Source organism: Bos indicus, chromosome 5 (genome assembly GCF_029378745.1).
Source record: "Bos indicus isolate NIAB-ARS_2022 breed Sahiwal x Tharparkar chromosome 5, NIAB-ARS_B.indTharparkar_mat_pri_1.0, whole genome shotgun sequence".
Taxonomy (NCBI): domain Eukaryota; kingdom Metazoa; phylum Chordata; class Mammalia; order Artiodactyla; family Bovidae; genus Bos; species Bos indicus.
This window is the reverse complement of record NC_091764.1, coordinates 37,795,603-37,822,032: the sequence shown is the minus strand read 5'-3', so window position 1 is coordinate 37,822,032 and position 26,430 is coordinate 37,795,603. Positions and strand designations below refer to the sequence as shown.

Genomic DNA, 26,430 nt, shown 5'->3' with positions numbered 1-26,430 from the left:
GTGATTTGGGGGGAAATTCATGAAAGAGCTAGCAGACAGGAATATCATAAAACTGGCAAGAATCCTGGGTGATTTTTGGTTGTATTCTGTGTATTTTCTTTAATTAGGACAGTATTTCTTAAACAATCATCCATCACATAAGATGTGGTATACTGTAAGTCCCCTACATATGAACCTTTAAGTTGTGAACTTTCAAAGATGCGAATGTGTGTTCACATGTCCAATCATGTCAGTCCAATCATGCAGCTTGCCCTCTGTCTCCTATTGCTGACGATCCTTCAGCTCTACCATCTCCCACCTCCTCTCCCTTCTCCGCTCATTAACTCCTCTTTCCTGTTCACTCGATACCAGTCCCTGTGTGCCAGCTGTTGTACTGTACTTTTCAGGGTACTGTACTGTGAGATTAAAAATGTTGTCTTTATTTTTTGTATTTTTTTTTAATGTATTGCTTGTGTGAAAAGTATTATAAACCTATTATAGTACAGTACTATACAGCTAATTGTGTTAGTTGGGTACCTAGGCTAACTTTGTTTGACTTACAAACAAATTGGACTTAAGAACATGCTCTTGGAATGGAATTTGTTCCTACAGAGGGAATTTACTGTAAATATACAATAGGATATTACTCAGCCATAAAAAGAATGAAATAATATAATTTGCAGCAACATGGGTAGACTTAGAGATAATCATACTAAGTGAAGTAAGCCAGACAGAGACAAATATATTGCATAACTTATATGTGGAGTTAAAAAAAAAGACACAAATGGGCTTATTCACAAAACAGAAGTAGATCCACAGACATAGAAAACAAATTTATGGTTACCAAAGGGAAAAGAATGGGAGGGGAAAATTGTGTGTGTTAGTCACTCAGTTGTGTCTGACTCTTTGTGACTCCATGGACTGTAGCCCACTAGGCTCCTCTGTCCATGGAATTCTCCAGGCAAGAACACTGGAGTGGGTTGCCATTTCCTTCTCCAGGGGATCTTCCTGACCGAGGGGTCAAACCCAGGTCTCCTGAACTGCAGGCAAGTTCTTTACCATTTGAGCCATGAGGGAAGCCCCAGGGCAAAATTAGGAGATTGGATTAACATATACATTGGAGAAGGAAATGGCTACCCACTTCAGTATTCTTGTCTGGGAAATCCCATGTACAGAAGAGACTGGTGGACTACAGTCCATGGGGTTGCAGAGTTGGACTGCTGCTGCTGCTACTAAGTCACTTCAGTCGTGTCCAACTCTGTGTGACCCCAGAGATGGCAGCCCACCAGGGTCCCCCATCCCTGGGATTCTCCAGGCAAGAACACTGGAGTGGGTTGCCATTTCCTTCTCCAATGCATGAAAGTGAAAAGTGAAAGTGAAGCTGCTCAGTCGTGTCCGACCCTCAGTGACCCCATGGGCTGCAGCCTTCCAGGCTCCTCTGTCCATGGGATTTTCCAGGCAAGAGTACTGGAGTGGGGTGCTATTGCCTTCTCATGACTGAGCAACTAACACTTTCACTTCCAGTGGTCATGTATCGATGTGAGAGTTGGACTGTGAAGAAAGCTGAGCATCGAAGAATTGATGCTTTTAAACTGTGGTGTTGGAAAAGACTCTTGAGAGTCCCTTGGACTGCAAGTAGATCCAACCAGTCCACTCTAAAGGAGATCAGCCCTGGGTGTTCTTTGGAAGGACTGATGCTAAAGCTGAAACTCCAGTACTTTGGCCACCTCTTGGGAAGAGTTGACTCATTGGAAAAGACTCTGATGCTGGGAGGGATTGGGGGCAGGAGGAGAAGGGGACAACAGAGGATGAGATGGCTGGATGGCATCACTGACTCGATGGACGTGAGTCTCAGTGAACTCCGGGAGTTGGTGATGGACAGGGAGACCTGACGTGTTGTGATTAATGGGGTTGCAAAGAGTCGGACACGACTGAGCAACTGAACTGAACTGATAATATAAAATAGATAACCACCAAGGACCTATTGTATAGCACAGGAAACTATGCTCAATATTATATCATAACCGATAAGGGAAAAGAATGTGGAAAAAAATATATATGTATGTATAACTGAATCACTTTACTGTATACCTGAAACTAATCAACTGTATTTCAATTAAAAAAAACACAAAACCAAAAAAACAAAACAAAAACAAAAACCCACCCAAAACCAATCAGTCATCATGAATGTATTTGATAAAGTTAGAGCATTTACATAAATTATTTAAAGGATAGGAAGCTCAGTGGTAAAGAATCTACCTGCCAGTGCAGGAGAAGCAAGAGACTAGAGTTCCATCCCTGGATTAGGAAGATCCCCTGGAGAAGGAAATGACAACCCACTCCAGTATTCTTGCCTGCAAAATTCCATGGACAGAGGAGCCTGGTGGGCTACAGTCCATGGGGTTGGACATAACTGAGCACACACACATATCTACAAGTGATATAATTGGAGACAAAACTGTTACACCAAAGAGCTTATAATTTAACCACAGAGAAAACATGTATATCCACGAAATAATCAGATAATGATATAAGGAATTATGTAACTAGTTGTTGAGCTGAGTAGCTTAAGTTATAAATACCCTGGAGTGGAAAGAAGGAGGTTATCCCTGTGAATGGAGTTAGAGAAGGTTTTCAATTTTTAAGAACTCCTCAGAAAGGAGTTTTAATTTGTTTTGGTAACCATTTTTGCAAGAGAATAACCATGGAATTTTTTTCTGCTTAAAGAAAGAGGTATTTATTGTTGTGAAAGTGAAAGTTGCTCAGTCGTGTCTGACTCTTTGTGACCCCATGGACTATACAGTCCGTGGAATTCTCTAGGCTAGAATACTGGAGTGGGTAGCCTTTCCCTTCTCCAGGACATCTTCCCAACTCAGGGATAGAACCCAGGTCTCCCTCATTGCAGGCAGATTCTTTACCAGCTGAGCCACAAGGGAAGCCCATTTATTGCTGTAGTTCATATAAATTTCTCTTGGTGAGGCTTCAGTGGGAATAGAGAAAGGGCATCTCTGAATAAAAGAACAGCATTGCTATTAGAACATCTTCAGGAAAAGATCATTGTAATTCTCTCTTGTTATCAGAGGGCTTTACAAAACCTATAGATCTGTACACAGACAATATACAGATTTGCAATTCAGTGATAGCATTTGAAATGTGAGATGACTTCAGAGAACAGCTGGGAAAACGCGAAGAATTATGATAAGAAATAAGTAAAAGCCAAGGTGGAATCTAACAAAGGCAATTTGGTGAAAGAATCAGAAAGAAAAGAGCTAACAGGACATATGTATTTAAGTAATAAAAGAAGATAGAAAAAAAGACACATAGGAAGCAGGTCCATGGGATAAGTGGATGGCTGAGATTAACATATGGACACCAGACAGCAGGATGGATCAGAAGAGAGGAACAGCCACCTGGGATATATATAGCAGTAGATAAGAAGGAATGGAAATATTGGATGGGGGATTTGCTTCCTCTTTTGGAAAGACGGGAGGGGGGCAGGGAAAAAGAACTACTACATTAATTTAAAAATTACATACTTCCCACTTTCTCAAAAGGATTGTGTAATTTGTAAATACTAAAGCACACCTTTAAAAAAACACTGGCATCACTTTCCATGTTATTTTTAAACACCTTTTCATTCATTAGACACAATTAAGCTATTAAGTCCTCTGTTTTAACTATGCAGAGCACAGTTCTCACAGCTAGGAGTTGACTGAGGTTTAGAGACATCATGAACAATTCTGAACTTGCACAAAATATAATTGGTCAATTTGGAGACATTGTTTTGCACAGTATTATATGTCTCATACATTTTTCATATAGAAGCAATGCATTTTATGAGACACACAATAAGCATATGGATGTACATGCCTTCTCAGGAGGCTAAGAAGAACAGTAGAGGGGATGGGTGACCAGGAACTGAGCTGAGCCTGGGGACAAGATTTGTGAGCTCTGAAACGTGACAAGCTTGGAAAAGACTATTCTAGGCAAGCTTTCTAAGGTACTTAAAATGCTAATTATATCTGGTGCCTTCCATTTTTTCCTTGCTATAATTTCTTTACTGGTTTTAATTAAGTGCTTTTAATGTCTGTTAGGAAGGTGGAGGAACCAGGAGGGTGAGAATTTGCTCAACCAGACAAGTTTCGCCCTGCCCGCACTCATTTCTTGCCCCATCCAATCTGCACCTCTGTTAATCTTTCATATGATTACCTACATTTCTACTAATTGATGGCTTTTAAAATTCATTTCTTTTGCTAATTCTACAAATTAAGGTTCTACCTAAATTAAGGTTCTTAAATCCAAATCAATATCCTCTTTTGACTGCGTATTAGAGTAAATGGGTAATACTCTTGTTGATTGATGTGAGGATATTCAACATTACTGATGAAGCTTGAAAGTGTCTTTGTAAAGAATGCCTACGAAGTGCTGAACTGTGGTACAAAAGGCCCCGTGGAGGATGAGCTTCTATTTGTACAGACAGCCTTGGATCTGGAGTGCAGAAGGAGGACATGGCTCCATCCAGTTGTTTTGGCTGAGTCACCACTTCCTGACCACAGTGTTTGGTACAAGCACCCTTGTAATTACTTGAGAAGTACATCTGAAAATTTAAAGCTGAACATACACATTATAGCATTTAATATGTACAGGCCACTTATCTTTAAAAAGAAGAAAGTGTTTAATTTTTTTCTTCACACAATCACCCAATATAACTTGGCTACCTACTGCATGAAAAGCAGTAGAATTGAATGTATAAACAGATGGAATGAGAGCACCTCCAGAAGCTGACATTCTAATAGGGAAGAGAGATCATGTATAGAAATAACCATCTGAGACATTCATTCATTTATTTTTCATTAAGCTTTTATTAGCCGACTACTCTGTGTCAGGAAATATGCTAGGGGATAAGAATATGAAGATGAGAACACAGTATTTGTTCCCAAAAGATTGGGTAACTGGGACAGGGCCCAGATATGTAGATGAACGATTGGAACAATGCATAATTGCTATTATATATTTATATAAAGAAGTGCTAAACTCTGCAAAGAAGAGTCAGTCCTGGCACCCTGGAAATAAAGAGAATCTTCTCAGGGTGGTTTGGCTCTCTCTTTCCAGTTTTGCAAATAATTCCACTTCCTTTTCTGCTACAGCAAGTTTCAGTTGGATTTCTGTAATTTACAGTCAAAAGAATCCTGTAAAATTTTGAGCCAGACAGAGTCTGGTGAGTGTATCGTTGCAAAAGTGTTTGGACAGATACCAAGGAGGCATGGCAGGATACATATTTTGTCTTTTAACCAGAAAGATGACTTCATTTACATTTAAATTACCTTCTTGTACATATACAATCTTTTTCCCTATTTTTTTTATTTGAATTTGTTTCTAGTATTTTATTATGTTTTTTTTTTTTTTGCAGTGGTTTCCATGCCCCACCGCCCTCCTATTTTGCTATTTTTTACTGGACGGATTACATTTTCATCATTATCTGCTTTCTCTTTACTTATCTGGAAGTTAAACATTCTATTTCTGTTCTTTTTGTAGCTAGCATTAAATTTTTTAACATCAAGTGTTAAGTAAAAAACTAGTCTGTATCTCTACCCTTCTCTCCAATATAGGTACTTTATCATTAGTTATTATTGCCTTTTGGATTCCAAATAATTGTTTGGCATTGTTTTTACCCCTTTCCCATTATTTTATTAATAATATTACTATTATTATAATAACAACCTATGCTTGTGTAAGTTTACTAAAGGGTTTAGATTTTTGTTGCTTGGTAAATTATCTTTAACCTATAATTTTCTTTTGGGATTATTTTATTTATTTTAAAATACATATACTCTTTGCCAGCTATTTCAGGTATCTGGTACATAAAGATCACTAGTCTTCATCTGGAAAAATCTTTATTTTGACCTCATATTTGAAAGTTTAGTTTGTACAACATTCGGGATGACAGTTGGACTGGATATCACCCTTTCGTCTAAGCAGACTCACTCTCCACTATTCGACATCATTCTCACTGATCAAGAAGCTGAGCTATAGAAACTGAATCAATATCTCTGACTTCAAATTGATTAAAGCAATGGATGGGTCTGGCATTGGAGTCTCTCATTGGAGGGAGGAGGAGGATGATTGGATATTTATTTCCTCCACTCTTCTCTGATGGAGTTACTATAGGTTGACTGCTTCCCTTGACCAAAGGCCAAAGCTACCATTAGGTGAACTTCCCCACCAACTTTCTACAGGTTCCAATAATTGCTTTTCTCCCTATTTCTTCAGGTTTAAGAGGTGTATAATTTCCAGATGTTATTAAGCCTAAGCCTGTGATGCTATAACATTCCTTGATGTTTTTTTCTAAATCCTACCCTTACTTTTGTAGCTAGTTCCTTCACTGAAATTTCTTCAATTATTGAGTTGAATTATGTCACTTTTCCTGGTTATAATTGTTATTTTTCCATTAACATTAAAGTTTATTTTTCATTATCTTCTAGGTTCTATTATGGTCGGTGAGAATTCTGCTACTGCGCTAACTATGGTTCCTTTTTTGGTTATCGGTCTTTCTTCTCTGGTCACTATTAAGATTTTTGTTGTATTGGGGAGATCAAGATGGCAGAGTAAGAGGGTATGGAGTTCATCTCCCCCCCAAAAAACTTTAAAAATACATCTATATGTGGAGAAATTCTCACAGAAAACTAACTGGAAATTGGCAGAAGGACTCCTATACAGCCAAAACTGTAAGAAAGAAACACATGTAAGTGGGTAGGATGGGAAGAAGAGTATTAGGTCAGGACATGTGCCCCTGGGAGGAAACCAAGAAAAAAAAATGAGATTGCACAAGTAGATACTTGCCATGGAGAGAGAGAGTAGAGCCACAAACTGGGCATCCAGGCCCTAAGGTCCCATGTGTAGGAGACAAGCCCCCTTGTCTGATGGCAGAACCACTGGGACAGATGAAAAGGCTAGAGAAGCCTAGACTCCACTCAAGAGGAAAGCCTGGGCTCTATCTTGCCCCCAAACAGGGCAGAGAGAAATCTTACCTAGCAACTGCTGTCTTCCTAAGCTCCCCAGTATGGGATGAGTAAATGTCATGGCCTTGCTCACCCCATGCCACAACTTGGCACTGGATCTAGGATGGCCAGGACTTAGGAAAAGAATCAACCTAGTAATTCAGAAGTGATCTGTGGGGCTGGGGTGTGGTCTAGATGGAGTGGCAGTGGCCACTTTTGGTGTTCACTCAAACAATGCCTCAGAAGCAGCCCAGACTCTGATGGTAGTGCAGCTGCTTGAATTCCACAACCACCATGCCATGTTCTCTAGTCCCAGCAAAGCAGACGCTTCAGCCCTGCCTAATCCACACCACAGTCTAACTTTAGATCTGAAGTGACCACGACAGAGGAAAAGATGCAAAGTGGGCTGCATCTGAGCAGAGCTACACATGCCTACAAAGACAGTGCATTGGACCTCTGTAAGTGTATGAGTCCCACTTGCTTCAGCATTCCCCTCCTTTAGGGCAAATGCCTCAGTGTGGGGAGAAGGAAAAGCACACACTTAAAGGGAATAGAGTCAACTGAACACAACCTTCAGGGCTTCCACTCCAGCAACTTGTGAGCAGATTGTGCCCCTGATAGGGTGGCACCTCATACTCTGTGCAGGCTCTAGTTTCTCCATCATAAGCCATACCTCCTACCAAGGTGATAGCAGCCAGCACACCCTGAGAAAGAATGTGACTGGCATCTACATCAAACCCAGCCCTCCCACCAAAGAAATGGGATACATGCAGTCTACATAGGGACATTGCCACTTAAGAACACCCCTTTAAGACCACAAATTCACCGTTCATGGGAACATGGCGTGGTGGTTGTGGAATTCAAGCAGCTGCACTACCATCAGAGTCTGGGCTGCTTCTGAGGCATTGTTTGAGTGAACACCAACACCTAGACCACACACCACTGCCACTCCATCTAGACCACACCCCAGCCCCACAGATCACTTCTGAATTACTAGGTTGATTCTTTTCCTAAGTCCTGGCCATCCTAGATCCAGTGCCAAGTTGTGGCATGGGGTGAGCAAGGCTGTGGCATTTACTCAGCCCATGCTGGGGAGCTTAGGAAGACACCTAAGTTCTTCATCTAAATTCAGACAGACAAAGACAGTTAAGTAAAATGAAAAGGCAAAGGAACTACTTTCAATTGTAAGAGCAGGAGAAAACTCCTGGGGAAAAAGTGCCTACCAGACAATGAATTCAAAATATTGGGAGTAAAATTGCTAATTGAATTAGGAAAAGAACTGATCTAAGCACAGAACAAAGCTAGTGGAGGTGATGGAATTCCAATTGAGCTATTTCAAATCCTGAAAGATGATGCTGTGAAAGTGCTGCACTCAATATGCCAGCAAATTTGGAAAACTCAGCAGTGGCCACAGGACTGGAAAAGGTCAGTTTTCATTCCAATCCCAAAGAATGCTCAAACTACTGCACAATTGCACTCATCTCACACACTAGTAAAGTAATGCTCAAAATTCTCCAAGCCAGGCTTCAGCAATATGTGAACCGTGAACTTCCTGATGTTCAAGCCGGTTTTAGAAAAGGCGGAGGAACCAGTGATCAAACTGCCAACATCCACTGGATCATCAAAAAAGCAAGAGAGTTCCAGAAAAACATCTATTTCTGCTTTATTGACTATGCCAAAGCCTTTGACTGTATGGATCATAATAAACTGTGGAAAATTCTGAAAGAGATGGGAATACCAGAGCACCTGAGCTGCCTCTTGAGAAACCTATATGCAGGTCAGGAAGCAACAGTTAGAACTGGACATGGAACAACAGACTGGTTCCAAATAGGAAAAGGAGTACATCAAGGCTGTATATTGGCACCCTGCTTATTTAACTTTTATGCAGAGTACATCATGAGAAACGCTGAACTGGAAGAAACACAAGCTGGAATCAAGATTGCCGGGAGAAATATCAATAACCATGTTTATGCAGATGACACCACCCTTATGGCAGAAAGTGAAGAGGAACTAAAAAGCCTCTTGATGAAAGTGAAAGAGGAGAGTGAAAAAGTTGGTTTAAAGCTCAACATTCAGAAAACGAAGATCATGGCATCTGGTCCCATCACTTCATGGGAAATAGATGAGGAAACAGTGGAAACCATGTCAGACTTTATTTTTTGGGCTCCAAAATCACTGCAGATGGTGACTGCAGCCATGAAATTAAAAGACGCTTACTTCTTGGAAGGAAAATTATGACCAACCTAGATAGCATATTGAAAAGCAGAGACATTACTTTGCCAACAAAAGTTCATCTAGTCAAGGCTATGGTTTTTCTTGCATCATGTATGGATGTGAGAGTTACACTGTGAAGAAAGCTGAGGGCCAAAGAATTGATGCTTTTGAACTGTGGTGTTGGAGAAGATGTTTGAGAGTCCCTTGGACTGCAAGTAGATCTAACCAGTCCATTCTAAAGGAGATCATCCCTGGGTATTATTTGGAAGGAATGATGCTAAAGCTGAAACTCCAGTACTTTGGCCACCTCATGCGAAGAGTTGACTCATTGGAGAAGACTCTGATGCTGGGAGGGATTAGGAGCAGGAGGAGAAGGGGACGACAGAGGATGAGATGGCTGGATGGCATCACTGACTCGATGGATGTGAGTTTGAGTGAACTCCGGGAGATGGTGATGGACAGGGAGGCCTGGTGTGCTGCAGTCCATGGGGTCGCAAAGAGTCGGACATGACTGAGCGACTGAACTGAACTGAAGCACAAGTCATTTTGATGAGGAGCTAGAGAATATAGAGAAGACTCAGTCAAAAACAAATATCCAGACTAAGTGATAGACTAAATGACACAGAAGAAGGTGTTAGAGATCTGGAAAATAGAATAATGGAAATCATCCAATCAGAATAGCAGACAGAAACATGAATAACAAAAATAAGCAATATAAGGGATCTATGGGATAACATAAGACAGGACAACATTCACGTTGTAGAAGCCAAAGGAGAAGAGTGAAAGAATGAGATAAAAATGTATTTGAAGAAGTTATGGCTGAAAACTTCCCACGCCTAAATAAGGAAACAGATATCCAGATAAAGGAAGCAGATAGGGTCCCAAACAAGATAAATAGAAAAGGCCTCACACCAATATATATCATAATTAAAATGACCAAAGTTAAATCTAAAGAGAGAATTCTAAAGGTAGAAAAGAAAAAAACAAAGAATCATATATACATGGGAATCCTCATAAGGCTGCCAACTGATTTCTCTGCAGAATCCTTGCAAGCAAGAAGGGAGTGGCATAATATATTCAAAGTCTTAAAAGGGAAAAAAAAGCAACCTAGGATACTCTACCCAGCAAGATAATCATTTAGAACAGAATTTCTCAGAGAAGCAAAACTAAAAGAAGTCAGCAGTAGTAAACTTACCCTAAAAGAAATGTTAAAGGGTCTTATGTAAGTGGAAAGGAAGTAAGAATCTATAGGAAAGAGAAACTCCCAATAGGAACAGATAATGTATAATAAGGGGTGTGTGTGTGTGTGTGTGTGTGTGTATTAGTCAGTTGTGTTCACTTTTTGTGGTCCCATGGACTGTAGCCCATCAGGCTCCTCTGTCCATGGAATTCTTTAGGCAAGAATACTGAGTGGGTAGCCATTCCCTTCTCCAGGGGATCTTCCCCACCCAGGAATTGAGTCTGGGGCCCCTGCATTACAGGTGGATTCTTACCATCTGAGCCACCAGGGAAATCCACAGTAAGGGTTGAAGATCACTTAAATAATCCACATAGATTAAAAGATAAAAAGTGTAAAAGCAGCTATAACTACAATAACTAGTAAAAGGATAAGCATGAGGTGTAAAATATGACATCAAAAAAACAAAATGTGGAGGAGGGGAGTAAAATATGGAATATTTTAGAATGTTTTTGAACTAAATGACTATCAGTTTAAATAAAGTAGATAAAACTATGGATCAACCTATATGAACCCATTCTTCTCAAACTATTCCAAAACATTGAAGAGGGAATACTCCCAAGTTTATTTAACAAGACTGTCATTACTCTGATACCAGAAATAGACAAAGACACTACCAGAAATGAAATAACAGGCCAATATTTTATAAATAAGCAATAGATGCAAAAGTCCTCAATAAAATATTAGCAAACTGAATCCAACAATATGTAAAAAGCATCATACACCACTATTAAGTTGGATTTACTCCAGGGTCATAAGAATGTTTCAACAAACTCAAATCAATGTAATGCTGATCTACCACTTTAACAAAACGAAAAATAAAAATCATAATCATCTCATGGTAGTTCTATTTTTAGTTTTTGAAAGACCTCCATACTGTTTTCTACAGTGGCTGCACCAATTTACATTCCCTCCAGCAGTGAACGAAGGTTCCCTTTCCTTCCACATCCTTGCCAACATTTGTTATTTGTGTTCTTTTTGATGATACCCATTCTGATAGGTGTGAGGTGATATCCACTGTGGTTTTGATTTGTATTTCTCTGATGATTAGTAGTATTGAATATAGTTTCATGTGCCTGTTGGCCATCTGTATTTTTCTTTGAAAAAATGTTTGTTCCGTTCTTCTGCCCATTTTAAAATCAGATTCTTTGTTTTATTGATGTTGAGTTACATGAACTATTTATGGATGTTGTATATTAATCCCTTATTGATTATTTCACTTGAAAATATCTTTTTTCCCCATTTACTAGGTTGTCTTTTCATTTTGTTGATAGTTTACTTTGCTGTGCAAAAGCTTTAATTAGGTCTCATTTGTTTATTTTTTCTCTTCTTTTCTTTACTTTAGGAGACACTCAAAAAATATATTGCTGCAGTTTATGTAAAAGAGCATTTTGCCTATGTTTTCCTCAAGGAGTTTTATGGTTTCCAACCTTGCATTTATGTCTGCAATCCATTTTGAGTTTGTTTTTGTATATGGTGTTACATATACATATATTCTAATTTCATTCTTTGTTTACATGTAGTGATTCAGTTTTCCTAGCATCACTAATTAAAGAGATTGTCTTTTCTCTGTTGTATATTCTTGCCTTCTTTGTCATAGATTAATTGAGTGTGTGGATTTATTTTTGGACTCTATCCTGTTCCATTGATCTATGTGTCTGTTTTTTGTGCCAATACCATACTATTTTGATTGCTGTAGCTTTGTAGTATAGTCTGAAGTCAGACCATGTGCATTCCCAAGTCTGTTCTTCTTTCTCAAGATTGCTTTGACTATTTGTAAGCCTTTGTGTTTCCATACAAAATTTAAAATTATTTGTCCTAGTCTTATGAAAAATGCCTTTGGTATTTTGATAAGGATTGTATTGAATCTGTAAATTGCCTTGAGTGATATGGTCATTTTAACAATATTGATTCTTCCAATCCAAGAACATAGTATATCTTTCCATCTATTTATGTTGTCTTTAATTTTTTTCATCTTATAGTTTTCAGAGTGCAGGTTTTTACCTCCTGAGGTAGATTTATTCGTAGTTATTTCTTTTTGATTTGATGTTAAATGGAATTGTTTCCTTAATTTCTCTTTCTGATACTTTGTTGTTAGTGTATAGAAATGCAACAGACTTTATATATTAATTTTATATCCTACAATTTACTGAATTCATTGATAAGCTCTAGTAGTTTTCTGGTGGTATCTTTAGGATTTCTAATGTAAAATATCTTGTCTTCTGCAAACAGTTTTACTTTTCCTTTTCTATTTGTATTCCTGTTATTTCTTTCCCTCTGATTACAGTGGCTAGGACTTCCAAACCTATGTTGAATAAAAGTGGCAAGAGGAAGGAGGTTTCCTTCAAATGCAATTAATTTGAGAATCTAGGCCCTACCTATCAAGCTGTAATACTGTTTTGTTTCAGGCAAAGGGATGACAGAGCTGTTTCTTTTATACAGGATAAGACCCTAGAGCCAACTACCTCTGAACGGCTGAAGAAATATTTGTAGTTCTTATGCAAACTAAAAGGTGCTTTCTTCTTTACCTAAACAATATCTCTCTCCTCTACTGTCCTTAGGGCTTCCCAGATGGTGCTAGTGGTAAAGAATCTGCCTACCAATGTAGCAAACATAAGAGATATGGGTTCGATCCCTGGATTGGGAAGATTCTCTGGAGGAAGACATGGCAATCCACTCCAGTATTCTTGCCTGGAGAATAGCAAGGACAGAGTAATCTGGTGGACTACAGTCCATAGGGTTGCAGAGATTCAGACACGACTGAAGCAGTGGATATTCATTCATTCTACCATCATTTGCCTTGTGAATTCTAGCTGCTTGGACCTCTGTGGACAATCAACTCTGTCTCCTCAACTCAGGGCAGCTCTGGGACTCAGCCTGGTTTCCTCCCTTGTCCCTGTACTGCAACCCGGAAAGGCTCCCAAGGCCGCAATTTGGGACAATCATAGGGTCTCTTCTCACAAATCACTCCCATGTGTTGCCTGATGCCCAATGCCTTAAGAGTCAAACTTTTAATTTTTTAAACTTATTTGGCCTGTTACTTTAGGAATATTTCCATCAATGTTGCATCTCTTTCCTTCCTACCTTGATCCTTGTAATTTATGAGGAATCTACGTAGTTTGCATTTGAATAACATCAGTATACTTTAGTTCCACTTTTTTATTTGACTCTAATTTGACACTATTTTCCCATAGTCAAAAAATTTTAATCAAGTTAATAGTAAGCAGTTAAAGTGCAATTACATGAAAAGTCCTATATTTTATGTGTTTAAATTGTTTTTCATTGTCTTTACTTGTAAGGTGTTGAAGCAGGAGCCCAGTCCTGACTCTTCTTTCTGGTAGAATAAACTACACACTGTTCTGAGAGTGCCAGTTTGATGCTTTTATGGTTTGTCCAAATAAACTTACCAGCAGTTGTGGTCTTATTGTTGGAGGGTCATTGGTTGTACAGAGAAGCCAAGGAAGCCATGCTGGTAGCGCCATGCTTCTTTTCACATCCCATGATATGGTTTTGCCATTTATTTCGATAGTGTGTATGACCCCTCAGTGATGGTCAAAAAACTGTTTATTGTCTTCAGAGTATTTATTTCCGTATTTGTCTTCCCCACTATGTACCAGTCCTCACATCATTTGCCCTGAGGAAAATTCATATGTTGCTGCTGAGGTCGCCATGGCCTCTGACCTGCTGCAGCCTGCATTTAGGGCTCACAGGAGCTCTGTCATGTCCTATGGGGCCAGCTTCCAGGGTGCACCACACAAAAACCCATTTGGGGAAGCCACCAGGTTATGTCTTCTTTTGTAAGAATTAGAAGTTGGGTTTTATGCATTTAAAACTAATTCTTTTCATTGTCATAATAAAAATTTAATTTAGGAAACACATTAGGATGAATATACAAATGTATATTTTATAGCAAAATTCTAAAACTTAGAATGAGCAGAGCAGGGAAGCAGAACCTTCTGGAAAATGAAGCACATTTTGACAAAGCACATTCTGACAATTCTTATTCTTTCTGGCTATGTTTACTTTACAAAGTAGCATTCAAACAGCAAATACTTCAGTTTTAATGAAGTCTCAAACGGGACAAGTCTGACTTGGGTTTCAGTTTAGTTCAGTTCAGTCGCTCAGTCGTGTCTGACTCTTTGCGACCCCATGGACTACAGCATGCCAGGCTTCTCTGTCCATCACCAGCTCACTGAGACTCACGTCCATCGAGTCAGTGATGCCATCCAACCATTTCATCCTCTGTTGTCCCCTTCTCCTCCTGCCTTCAATCTTTCTCAACATCAGGGTCTTTTCCAGTGAGTCAGTTCTTGGCATCACGTAGCCAAAGTATTGGAGTTTCACCTTCAGCAGATTTAATTATATGAAAAAAACTGCTGAAAATTAATAGAGTTTGAAATTTTTGAAATACACTGTCCTGGGCTACTGGTAATTGTAATGACAATTGTTTTTCAGTTGTAGAACCAAAAGTTTATATGAAAAATATGCTATTAGAACTGAGGGAAAAAATCAAGAACACTGAGATACCATGAGGACCAGGAAATTGTTTTATATCCCCTGCTGCTGCTGCTGCTAAGTCGCTTCAGTTGTGTCCGACTCTGTGCGACCCCATAGATGGCAGCCCACCAGGCTCCGCCATCCCTGGGATTCTCCAGGCAAGAACACTGGAGTGGGTTGCCATTTCCTTCTCCAGTGCATGAAAGTGAAAAGTGAAAGTGAAGTCGCTCGGTCATGTCTGACTCTTAGCGACCCCATGGACTGCAGCCTACCAGGCTCCTCTGTCAGCAGGTTTGGCAAAATGTCTTGTAGATTATTAGACTCAAATACTTATGAAATAAAGAATGAATGGAAGAATGAAGTCTGATTCCTTGAAGGCAGGGACCGTGCTTGTCTTGTTCACTGTTAAACTTAGAATAGTTAGTTTTGGGTCTGGCACATTGTATTCAATAAACATTTTATTGACTGGGTTAATGAGTGAATTAAAATTACATGGCCTACAGCTAATATCATTATGTGCAAATTTGAAAATATATTTTCAATTTTGGAAATTTCCTTATATAATTGAGAAGTTATACTAAAAAAAATGGGAGACAATCTGAGTCAATGATATACTGGTTAGAGGAATTTACGTATCTCTTCCAGTCTAGTGATGAAAGAATTTATGTTGCAAATAAGAGTTCTGTTGCAAAAGCTGGGAATGCAAGAGTTCTTGTGTTGAAGATCCCTTTTTTTTCCATTTCTGTTTGAAGTACATTCCATGAAGAAGAAATGGAAAGACAAAAATGCCAAGAAAGCAGACACAGGAATTTAAAGAGAAAGGAAAATTAGTCAGCAGCCCTGCACCACAAATCACTACTCAAAACAATGAAGACTCATGAGATCCAGAGAAAAGATGATGCAAATCCAAGGGTAGACCTCAGGGAACAGATGGGGGCTAGTTCGAACATTTCCCTGCCTTTCTCCCTTCCTCTCTCCCTCTCCCTTTATAAGACTTTTTTCACAAACTCCTTGTTCATTATGAGTAAAAATGACCAGTTTTGTTCGAGCCCCTCAAAACTAGTTGTGGTGTAAAATGATCATGCTGTCAGGTCACTGTGGAGGCCCAGCTAACGTCCATGGATGAAAATGCCAGGAGAGAGCAGGCCAGGTCAATAGCACTTCAGTTAGCTGCATTTCTGTTAGTTTTAGTCCTATATGGGTGTATGAGAGGCTATATTAGCCTCCCATCAGGAAGCAACTGCCACAAAACAAGACTGCCTAACACGAGAAATGCTAATGTTATAACTGGATCATTTCAGTCTTATTCACTGATGTTAGACTCCAGCTATTGATGGAGGTACCTCTAGGTAGTTAGGCTAAAACACACACACACAACTGCCCCTAGGTCATTCCCCCTCCTCCCTCCCCTGCCCGGGATGTTGGAGAATCTGTGTCAGCTTGAAACACAGCAGTAGCATCCCCTCTCTTTTCCATTTGGACCCCAAGCAAACAGTAAGACCTAGTTTGTGGGGACTTTGCCATTCCTCCACTGAGCAAAAGACAATTTCCTCTGTGTTGCAACTTTCTATTTGGCTAGAGGATAGAAGGGTTGGCAGGACTAGAGCTGGCTACTAAAAGCAGGCACAGTGAAACCTCACAATGATTTGCCTCTTTTTCAGCTTGGCACATCATGTTAGGAGCTGGAATAGAGACACATTTGTAATAAATTGCAGTTGGGAGAGGGGCAGTGGTGCTTCTGTAGAAGTCTTGTGTTTTTATCCCCTCCCCCTCTTTGGGTAACATAGTTATGAGCCTCACTTTTGTTTTTCATATTTTAAATTCAGCCTGTACTGAACTTGCCACAGAAATAGATCTGCGCTGACACTCCCACACTCAAGCTGCCGGCTCTGCGTCACAGGTTTGACATGGCTTGAGCCAACCCAGAAACTAGAAAGTTGAAGTGGCGTGAAAGATGTAGCTCCTTGAAGAGACTCTCTTCTGGGTTGGAAAACCTGGATCGTGTTTCATTTCCATCCCGAAAGTCTTACAAACCTTTAACATCGACACTAGGCTCATCACAGTGATTGCCCACACTTACAAGGTCATACAGGGAATTGCTTTATGACACAGGCATTTTTTTTTTTTTTTTGCCTAAGTGAAAGGGTACAGCAGGACTCTTTCTCACTTGGACAAGCTCTCCTGCAGATGCCTGATGCCTGGAAGTCAGATTAATGGAACTGCTGGGTGAGGGCCAGCCGACAGAGTGGGAGGTCAGTATCAAGGAGGCCTAGAGGGAGGCAGCAGGAGGTCCTGGCAGGAGACGTGGACAGAGCATTAGAGGTGGAAGTTGGAAAGTCAGCCCATGATGTCAGGGACCCTTGCCAGAGGGGAACCTCACTCCAGGGCTGAAAACCAGAGCAAATCTTCAACTCTTGAAGGAGTCCAAAGATGGAGTGGGAAGAAGGAGAGCCCAGAGCTCTATCCCTACAGACTCGTCATATCAGCCAGCATTTATGGAGCAACAGAGGCAGGCACTGGGCTGCAATGTTCTGTACACCCGTCACTGCTCTTGTCATAATGCACGTCATCTGTTTATTCACTCGCGTGCATGTCACAGGATAGCGAGTTCCTGGAGAGAAAGGTTTGTATATGCCTTGATTACTGAACAGGGTACCTGGCATATAAACCTTTGGTAAATGTTTGTTGATTGAGTGAGTGAGCGTACATTTTTCAACAACCCTGTGAGGTATCATTATTCCCATTTCCTGTGAGTGTCAGAGAGATGATGAGACAGGAGAGGCCCCAGATTCCGCAGGTACTATGTGGGGAATTTTTCAGATCGGAAGTTCTGGGGATGGTGAAGGTGGAAACAGCACTAGGGCTGACTTAGTATAAAATCCCTGAGCCACTAAGATTCTGCCAATCCCACTCCCTGGGCCCACCCTCCCTCCCTGCCCATCCCTGCCAATGCCATAAGGGTAAAGTTGCCAGACAGAATCTAGGACACCCGGTTCATTTGAATTTTAGATAAACAACAAATAATCTTTAGTATAATTATGTCCCAGATATTGTATGGATGTACTTAGATTTAAAAAGTATTCATCGTTTATTTGAAATTCAAGTGTAACTGGCATTCTGTGCTTTTATTTGCCAAATTTGGCAACCCTAGGTGGTCGTTGATTTTTCAGGGTGCAGGTGAGAATCAGGAGGTAGGTTAACCCACCTCAGCATCGGGGTGCTCCGTGGGGAGAAGGAGTGCTAGAACCACTGGGTTCTGATTTATCAGCAGTCCGAGTGCCCTTTTGTTACCTTCTCAGAAGGGGAGCCCACTGGGTGCTGCTTTTCTTCCCCCCATCCCTGCTCCCCGTGCATCTTGCTGTCATATTTCCCAAGAAAGCATGTGGCTGGGCTAGTTTGTCTCTGTTCAGTATGGATGACCTGCTACAGAACAGGTGCTCAGTAAATATTTCTTGAATGAATGAACAAATCAGTTCTAAAATGTGTCACCTCCCAAGTGGTTGATTTCCTTTCTTCCAGCCTGTCCACAGCCAACTTTGGCTGCATATTCTCAGGTTTAATTGGCTGTGGCTGAAGTATCAGGGCCATAAATTAGGGTCTCAGTGCAATAGCACAAGAGTATTTTTCTGAAAGAGACCCCTGGGCTACTTTCTCAGTAGGGATCTGTAGGTGTAGTAGGCAATCTGATATTTCATCCTGTCAGTAGGCATGGCTCATCATGGAACTTGACCTGTGCAGTCAGCCTGTCTGAGAAGCATGGCCTGTCCAGGATGCCAGCCTTAGAGCATGAACAACCAATAAGATCTAGCACATCAATGTTAAGGTGATTATATAATTTATTATCTAAATTGAGATACTTGATGCAGTAAGGAGAATGAATGATTAAATTCATAGTCCCGCAAGACACTTATGTCTTGTGCCGTAAGACAAATGGCATAAATTCAAACTGGGATATACTGTGAATAATAAACATCCCCTGGGGTCCCCTGTACACTGTGATCTCCAAATGCCACTCTTTGGGCACAGTAACCAAATTACCTGATTAGCTGCATATATGCCCTGAACTGTTCTTCCTTGAGGCTTTTTCTCAAGATAGTTTATCAAGAGAGACTCTACGAGTCTGTTTTCCTCACATATCTGACTTATATAATACTTTGCTGAGTATATTTCTGTCTCCATCACAGATTAGAGTCTCTTAAAGATGATGGTCCATGCCATTTACCTTTATATACCAGCACATGGCACAGTTCCCGGCAGCTGGAAAGTATACTTGGATCAACAGTATAGGCTGTTATGATGGTGCAGTAATAAACCACCCCCACCCTCAAATTTTGGTGGTTTGTAAGAAAAAGAGTTTTTATTTTTTGCACCACATATCCAGAGTTGGTCAGCTTGGGCACTGTCCCACCTCCTGTTTAATCTGGAACCTAGACAAATGAGCATTTTTAAAATCTGGAATGTGGCAGGTCTCATGGAAGAGAGAAGAGAGATGTTGAGTCACAAGCTGGGTCTTAAAGCTTCTGCTCAGAGGGAGAGTTACCTTCACTTGCTTTCCATTGCAAAGCCAGTGAGGCAGCCAAGTCTGCTTCAGTGAGGAAAGGAAATAGAATTCTCTCACAAGGAAGAGCAGCACATGTTTTGAACAATAGTACCAAATCTCCCGTACACCCAGGATATGTGAACGGAATTTACTTTAACATCATTATTTAACTCTATACTCCAGACTTTGCAGACATGAAGAAGGGGTGAAGTGGGATGTGATGGGGATGGGGTAGGGGAAAAGTACACTTCGTGTGCATCCCGTGAGAGGCCCAGCCTGTCTGCTCACCTTCCTGCTTTCTTTTAAGGCACATTTGCACCAGGGAGGAACAAGGAAAGCTTCAGTTCTAGACTTTTCCTTCCTCATCGAAAAGGATTCTTCTTCTTCCCTGGGTCATGGCTGGGAAGAGAGTCTAGCCATTCTAAAAGGTTCAAAGAATAGTAACTCTGATTTCAAACCATGCCAGCTCTGGGGTTAAATGAATTACTTCAATTATTTGACACCTATCAGCTACCAAGTACCAGGTACCAGACACTGTCTAGGGGCTCACAAAGGTTTCAGTAATGTCAAGATTCTTGCCTTCAGGAAGCATGCACTCCAGTAGAGGAACAAGACACGCACAACTAATTCTAGGTGAGGTGGCATATGTCAAGCCCTCAAAGCTTGGAATTCCTGTGTCCCAGCCCACTTGAGTCTGATTGTGAGTCCTGGCCAGACTGGGTTTAACCAGACATACCAGGTGCCGATGGAGTCCCAGTGGTTATTAAAGTGAATCCTGTTTCTTCAGAAAGCCTTTCTCAACTAAGGTAGAGGACGTTGATAATTCCTACCAGACTCAACTTGACCCCCTTGCTCTCCCTCCTGTGATGTGCACCTTGAATATAATTATCAAGATATTTAATTGATTTATTGTGTAATATTTGAGTGCACCATGACCCCTGTGATCCAACCCCCAAAATACAATTATACAAATTCAGCTGGATTTTTCTTGGTGATACCACAGTCTAGGGGAGAGCATTTCTATTCTGAGGAGCTAATTAGACAAGAAAGGAAAGGAAAGGAGAGCCCTTAGGACCCACCCTGGACAGACCTCAGGCATTCTCAGCAGTGACAGTCCTGTTCTAGGCCACCCTAAAGACCACAACATTGCTTCACAGAGAGTCAGTTAGCTCCTAGGTGAGCTGTTTCATCATCCATGTCTCATTAAGTGGTTTTGAGAAATTTAGAATTAGCCAAGTTCCCAGGATGGGCTTCTAGGTGGCTCAGTGGTAAAGAAACTGCATGCCAATGTGGTAGATACAGGTTTGATCCCTGGGTCAGGAAGATCCCCTGGAGAAGGACATGGCAGCCCACTCCAGTATTCTTGCCTAGGAAATCCCTCAGACAGAAGAACCTGGAGAGCTATAGTTCATGGAGTTGCAGAGTCAGACAAGACTTAGCAACTAAACAACAACAACAACAAGGTCTCAAGACACAGGTCTTAAAATGATCAGATTTTAACTATACCCTCAAGCCTGGTAGGCTACAGTCCATGGGGTCGCTAAGAGTCGGACACGACTGATGTGACTTAGCAGCAGCAGCAGCAAGCATACTTCTCAACAGATTCTAGAGTTTTGATCCATTGATGTTCTGATTCCACATTGATATCTCAGACTTATTTTACCCATGAAAAACTGAAGTTCAGGGAGATTTAAACAAATTTTCCTAAGGTCATATATTGTCCAACTGAAACATTCTCCAATTCTAAGATGTTGGACCTATATATGAACTGGAATACATTAGGACATTTGATGGCAAGAAAGACAGGGCCAGTTTTTCTGAGTTTCACATTTGTGTTGATGTCTCTTTTTATATATTTTTCAGTTTATAAGAGTCATACTAAATAACTCTGGAGAGCATGTGCTGCCTGTTTCACAATAGTACTGATTCTTTAAAAGTCAGGTTTCTGAGTCATGTTGAATTATTCACACAAACAAAACCTGACAAATGGAATAATAGGGACAAACACAGTGACATCATGTGTCTCTTCTATAAAAGGCTAGAGAGAGGCCCAGAAAGGAAGTTTCTGCAGAAATTAGGGCAAAATTGAATACTGAGCTTCACCCACTTACAACGACTGATAAAGAAGAATCATGTCTGGTGAACTCAACGAAAGTGGAGTATTATCATTAATAAGCAACAAACTGCTGTAGGTATGGAATTTAACTACTTAGTTAAAAGTAAACTGTATTGTGAACTCCACTTTACTGGCTCCATGAACATCCTCATATATGTGAGGTTCATTTCTGGATCCTTCTGCCTTTTCTCCAGGAGTCAAAATAGTCCTTGTTTTTCAGGGACAATTCTTATTCATATGTTTCTTGATCCCTCTTGGTTGGAAATAGCTCCCCTCACCTTGATTGCCTCTGACGGGGATTTGAATAGGCATCCTTTATAGGCTTCATAAGATTCTAGCCAAGCATATATTATAATTATCATCATGTTTTATTTCCTCTGCTGTATAATAAGCCACCTGAAGGCAGGGATTGTGTCTTTTCTCCACTGTGTCCTCACAAGGCCTAACACCATGCCAAGTACATATCCCATATCCTCCAAATGTTTTTGCTCTAAGGGAAACTGAATTACATGTTAACTGATAGGGCAGGGTTGGGAGAAAGCCTGAAAAACAGTCTGCTGATAAAGGAAACAAAAGAAATTCTGAACATTTTAAACATCAGACTTAAGATAGGGTAACAATTGCTTTTCAATCTTGGAGAAGATTTTCTCTTCTGTTCATAGTGTATTTTCTATGATATGATTATTTTATATTGTCAAAAATGAGTTAACTACATTGTGTTTTAGGCTTAAAAGAAAGTATGTTTCCTTAGGAAAATAGCAAAAAGACCGAAATATTACTTTCTTCCTTTTCTATGCTTATATGATCCTAAATAACACACAGGCCACCTTAATGACCTGTGTTAGAAAGTTGTCTTTTAAAAAATCTTCATAAAATGTTATATTATTATTGAAGTTCCCTGCACAGGGTTGATAGCCCGTTTACCCTGTTGCCTTTTAAAAATTCTCCATATTGTGTGGTGGAATAGAGGGCCAGACCCTGTGGGAAACACTGGCATATTTTATGAGTAGACAAGGCTGAGGCCAGCCAGCCTAGAGTGAGAAAAAGGTTAAAGGGACAAAGGCCAGTCCCTGGCCCACTGTCAGCCTGGCGGCCCTGGTCAAGAGCAAGCAGATACAGGACAAGCTCTCCACAGAAGATTCCTTCAGTGGATGAATCACCCTAGTTTAGAGTGACATTTTCTGTGGTCAATTGCGTATATTTGGCTCATGTTAATAAAGAGTTTATACAGACATTTGAGATGTATTGATGCTCTAGGGTAGTGTGTGTGTGTATTATAAAGAACCAACAAGGGGGAATGGATAAAGGAGACGATATTTGCTGAGCACCTTCCATGTTTTAGGTAATGTACCTTACCTAAATAATGATAACAATGATGGGTCTTCCCAAGTGGCACTGTGGTAAAGAATCTGCCTGCCAATGCAGGAAATGCAGTAGACACCAGAGACATGGGTTCAATCCCTGGGTGGGAAAGTTTCCCTGGAGTATGAAATGGCAACCCATTTCAGTATTCTTGCCTGGAAAATTCCATGGAGAGAAGAGCCTGATGGGCTACAGTCCATGGGGTTGCAAAGAGTCAGACATGACTGTGCACAGCACACAAAAACAGCAATGATGGATGATGATAGCAAAAATAATTTTATTTTTAATAAGCTCTTGCTCTGTCCACACATTTAGCCTTTTAATTCTTCCAGCAAACTTTAAACGTACTCTGTCTGCTTTACAGAGGAATAAAGAAGCTGGTGATTTTAAGTAACTTGTTCAAGGTCTCGATTAGTACCTAAGCCAGAATTTGGTTTGGTTGCAGGGTCAGCCCTTATCTCAGTCTAGCTCAAGGAACAAAAGAGCGTTTTACTTTATTATTATTTTTTTTAATTTATTTTAGAATATGTCACACAAAAAATTGTGAGGTGAGTACAGAGTTCCCTTATACATAACACTTACTTTCACTTGTTAACATAATTGTATAGTTTCTTGGTCATAATTAAAAATAATTGTTAACATATTGAATAGTTTTTGTCATAATGAAAAAGTTCATATTTATACATTATTGTGAACTAAGCTCTATTGCTCATTCAGATTTCCTTGGTTTTAATTCAGAGTCTTTTTTCTATTCCAGGATCCCAGCCAGGATACTATATGAAATTTAGTGATCTTGTCTCCTGGTGCTCATCTTAGCTGTGATAGTTTCACAGACTTCCCTTGTTTTTGCTGGCCTTGACAGTTTTCAGGCATACTGGTCAGGTATTTTGTAGATGGTCCCTCAACCAAGGCTTGCCAGTGGTTTTCTCATACTTTGACTGGGGTTATATGTTTGGGGAGGAGGAACACAGACATAAAGCATTGTCATTATTACATCATGCCAAGGTTATGTGCTATCAATATGACTTTTCACTGTTGATGTTGACTTTGACTGCCTGGCAGAGGTAATGTTGTCGGGTTTTCCCACTTTAAAATTACTCATAACAAATTTTTGTTGTTGTTGAAATAATTCAGAGAAACCTCACAAAGTGAATTCTAGCTGCGTCCTCAGGAATTGAAAATTGTCAGGAAGCTACTGATATTTTCTCTTTGGGACTATAGGCTCTCCCATTCCCTTTACTCTGAGTGTTTTCTTCATTCTCTCTTTCTCTCTCTGTTTTTTTTACTAACTGATGATAGATTCCTGATGCTCAATAACTCCGTTTTCTGATTTCACTCTTCTCTTCTCGCTCTGCTTTTTGACTTGGCTGCTGGCAACCTGCCCCATGAACCTCTCACCTTTTCCTGGTCAGGGACCTGCTAAGCATGTGTCTCACCTGCTTCTAGTTTATTTTCCCCATTGCAGCTCCTGGTGCCAGTCACTGTCATAAGCACTTGTCCCTGAACTAATTTGATCATTAAACCAACACTGAGGCGGGACTTCCCTGGTAGTCCAGTGGATAGGACTTGGCACTTCCACTGTCCAAGCGCTGGATCTGGTCCTTGCTTGGGGAACTAAGATCTTGCAAGCTATGCTTTATGGTCAAAAAAAGAAAAAAAGAAAACAACTCTGTGAAGTAAGTAGAATATCTCCGTTTTATAGATGATGAAATTGGGATCCAGAGAAGGTTAAGAAACTTTCCTAAATTTTTGTAAGTGAAAGACTTGGCCTTGAAGCCAAATTTTTCAGATTTCAAACCCAGTGCTTGAACGTCTAAAAGGAGTTTAACTGGGACTGTATAGAATTGTACTTGCCCTAGATTAGCCAGCTAGTAAGTGGTGGAGCTGGGCTCAGACCCTGGTTTCTGCAGGCTGAAGTCCACCACACCAGCTTGTCTTCCAAAATACTGCGGTGTGTAGATTACCCAGATGCATTTCATTATTTTAGGCCTGTTCTGAAAAAGTGAAAATAAAGATGTAAAATCTAATACCCAGCCATCAGACTAAATCAACTCAGCTCTGGGCTTTAAAAGTCTCTGGCATTCATCTGAGTGAGTACTCAATCAGATAAAGCAACTGTAGATCTGGACCTTGTGATTAAAATATGCATTAGGAAGTTTGCAAGACTAGTATATACAAACAGAAAGAAAAATAAACAGTGAAAACATAGAAACTTCACTATTTACAATAGGGAAGACATTGAAGCAACTTGTGTCCATTAGCAGATGAATAAATAAAAAAGATATGGTATTGTTGTGTATATATATACTCAGCAATAAAAAAGAATGAAGTATTGCCATTTCCAGGAACATGGATGGACCTAGAGACTATCATACTAAGTGAAGTAAGAGAGAAAGATAGATATTGTGTGATAACTTATATGTGGAATCTAAAAAAAAATGATACAAAGAAACTTATTTACAAAGCAAACTCACAGACATAGAAAACAAACTTATGGTTACCAAAAGGGAATAGAAGAGGGATAGATTAGGAGTATGAACTTAATAGTACCATATATAAGATAGATAAATAACAAGGATTTACTGTATAGCACAAAGAACTATATTCAATATCTTGTAATAAACTATAATGGGGAAAAATCACAAAAAAGAATATAGATATATACATATCTATTTGTACAAAATCACTTTGTTTACTTGAAATTAACACAATATTGTTAATCAGCTATAATTTAATTTAAAAAGTACTAAAGTTTTCATAGTTGGCAAACGTGCTGTTTTGTGGATCTTAATTTGTATGTGAAAGTAAAAGTCATTCAGTCATGTCTGACTCTTGGCAACACCATGAACAATACAGTCCATGGAATTCTCCAGGTCAGACTACTAGAGTGGGTAGCCTTTCCCTTCTCCAGGAGATCTTCCAAACCCAGGGACAGAACCCAGGTCTCCCGCATTGCAGGCCGATTCTTTACCAGCTGAGCCACAAGAGAAGCCCCTTGTATGTAATTTGTATGTACATTGGTGCAAATGCTGGGAGCCATGCATGTTGAAGGTTTTCCCTGTTACTCTTGCTATCCTGGAGTACTGAGCAATTGCCATGGTCTTGAACTTGCAGGAAATAGCTCCACTTAATCTTGACTTTTCTTAATGTATCAGTGGATGCAGTAATGACAAAGTAGTTAGTAGTGAAGGTGAAAGATGATGGCAGCTTAGGCTAGGTGGTACTAGAAGAGGCAGAGGAAAAGAATAAGTAGTTTTTAAGATACTTAATGTGCATTCAAAGATGTGGAAGTTGTCAAGAATTATGCATGGGTAGTAGTGTCATCTACTGAGATAAGGACACTAGAAAGAGCATATTTGGTTGGCATGGGGTGGGGCAAATCATGACTATTTATTAGATGTCCAAAGGGAGATGGATATATGGCTAGAATTCAGGGAGAGTTCTGGGCTAGAAAGACGTATTTTGTGTTATTTACATACAGGTAAGT

At 40.0% G+C, this 26,430-nt stretch overlaps 1 long non-coding RNA gene and 1 pseudogene across 1 annotated transcript in view; one reads left to right on the top strand and one right to left on the bottom strand.

The window, feature by feature from the left end:
• Positions 1-26,430, top strand: part of LOC109559204 (uncharacterized) — a 145,020-nt gene that overhangs the window by 35,568 nt on the left and 83,022 nt on the right. The gene's annotated exons all lie outside the window — the stretch shown is intronic.
• Positions 13,717-26,430, bottom strand: part of LOC109558387 (NADH dehydrogenase [ubiquinone] 1 alpha subcomplex subunit 12 pseudogene) — a 63,600-nt pseudogene continuing 50,886 nt past the window's right edge.